General features: G+C 35.9%; 1 pseudogene; it reads right to left on the bottom strand.

The window, feature by feature from the left end:
* Positions 1 to 260: 260 nt before the first annotated feature.
* On the bottom strand, positions 261 to 440 carry LOC115216902 (annotated as a pseudogene).
* Positions 441 to 2,439: the final 1,999 nt, after the last annotated feature.

Below are 2,439 nucleotides of genomic sequence, written 5' to 3'. Positions count from 1 at the left end.
TCTCTGGAAGTCTCTGGGTGAGACTTGGAGTCAACTTGTACAAATGTAAAGCAAAAGTCAAGCATATAATGATAATGAGGATGATGATGATGATCTTTTCTACTATAGGCATGAAAATTGGTGGGACTGGAAACTAGTCTGTTACATTGACCACAATGTTCGACTGGTATGTATTCTATTGATACCAAAAGGATGAAAGACAATGTTAACTTTGGTGGAATTTGCACTCAGAATGTAAAACTGGAAGAAAGTCACAAAGCATTTTGTTCAGTGCACTTATGATTCTGCCAGCTTAAGAAAAGACTGAGGCAAAGAATAAGCTCTTAACTCTTTGTCTCATTCTAAAAATCAGTTTAATTGGTAGCCCTCAAATAGGGACCAAATCAGATATTAAGCTGATATAAACAGATACTGTGCTTTGATCACCCAGGGACAGCTTACAATTTGTTGTAACAAAACAAGGGTTAAATGATGATGATAATGATGATGACTCACTCACATCTACATTTGCACAGACACATACATGCACATGCAATGGGCTTCTTTTCGGTTTCCATCTACCAAATTCATTTACAAAACATTAATGTTGGTTTGTCTACATCCTCATAATCTAGCAGCTCAGCAAAAGAGACCAATAGAATAAGTACCAGACTTTCAAAATAAGTGCTGTAGTTCACTTGTTCAACTAAAACCCTTCAAGATTGTGTCCTGCCATGACTGCTGTACAATGACTGATGAAAAGTAAAAGATAAAGATGTGAAAAAATTCAGACATAGGCATAGGAATGGCTGTGTGGTAAGTAGCTTGCTTACCAACCACAAGAATTTAGAAACTTTGAGATGTATTAAGTAAGTGATTTTTAACAGTGGAACTCAGAGTAGCTAAAGCTATAATTAATAGTGTATACAATATTGGATAAAAAAAATCCCTTACTTAGGTAAAAATTCAAGGGCTGTTTATGGGACTTGAACCCACTCTTTCTATAAACATGGCAGACATTCTAACTATTATACCAAAGCAATGCTTCGAATTTTCTCCATCCGTCTTAGGAGTATTGTTCTTACCAGTGGTCAGTGTCAAAGTCTCTTTGATGCTCCTTCTCATTAATCAAATGGAGAGATGTTAATTTTGTGCCCTGTTACACATGCAGCTGTCAACTGGCTAAAACAATTTGATGTATTTGCTGCAACTCTAATGATGGTCATATAATTAAAAAAAAATTCTTTGGATCATTAATCTCATTAATAATAGTCACTTTCCTTGCTTACATATGTTTTATGTACATGACACTGAAGATAGGTTAACATGTGCTTTCATGGTAATTAACAAAGATGTGTTTTTCTTATGACAGTTGATTAGATGAATTTGAAACAAAATTCTAGCCTTTTTCCAGCCACCAGTTAAAACTCTATGTAGAATCAGTTATAATATTTTATGAGTATTTGAAAATATTTTTGTTTATATATTGTTATATTGCTTCCCTGCCACAATAGAAACTCAGACTTCATTATTCTTTATAGTAGTTGCTTCAAATAAAATATACACACTTCATATGATAGAATGAGTACTTTCCATGTTTGTAAATATAAATGTTCACTGATAAGTCTTTAAGCATATGCATGCATTCATACATAACACATCCCCCTCTTCATCATCATCACGGGCAAATTGTCACCATTTTTTATTTTTTATTTTGTGCATGCGCATTGTTTGTTTTTGATTTTGTCAACTGCATAGTATAGTAGGGTCAGTTGGGGACCATCTGTGAGAAAGACAGTACCATAACGCAATTCACTCTGCCTGAAATTTGGAAATGACATGCTATAGTGCTTGGCATTTGCACCAGAGGATCAAATACAAATGTTTCAGAGTGTTTGAGTGTCGATCTGAGGACAGTGAAGAGGATTGAGGAAGAGTTGGATGAGTCTAATGATGATTACAAAGGTACGGCAGCTTGGAAAACTAACTCTGATCGTTCTAATAAGAAAAGAACTTCTGAATTTGTTGGTGAGATCCAGGCCATGATTGACAATGATCCCTCCAAGTCAATCAGGTAAATTGTCAGAGACATGGGAGTGTTTGAGCTTTTTTTATCAGGCAGGTAGTGCATGAAAGCATTCAGTATTCCTCATGCAAGATGAAGAAAGGCCAAATTTTATTCCAGGCCATCAAGGAAAAGAGGTAAGAGTGCGTTACACAGCTTTCGAACAAATTCGAGCATCCTCTCCAACCAAACATGCTTTAATTTTTCTCAAATGAGAAACATTTCTGCCAGGATCAGATGGTGAACACACAGAACAACCATTGGCTTGCTGTGTCTCCAAAACATGTACCGAGAGTGATTAAAATCAAATATCTAGTCAACATCATGGTGTTTGGGGTGATCACTAGTGATGGCGACATCATGTTTCTGTTCAACTTCCCACATGGCCTCAGACT

Source organism: Octopus sinensis, linkage group LG10, assembly GCF_006345805.1.
Source record: "Octopus sinensis linkage group LG10, ASM634580v1, whole genome shotgun sequence".
NCBI classification, from domain to species: Eukaryota; Metazoa; Mollusca; class Cephalopoda; order Octopoda; family Octopodidae; genus Octopus; species Octopus sinensis.
The sequence above is the reverse complement of the archived record's forward strand: the minus strand, read 5'-3'. Positions and strand labels throughout refer to the sequence as shown.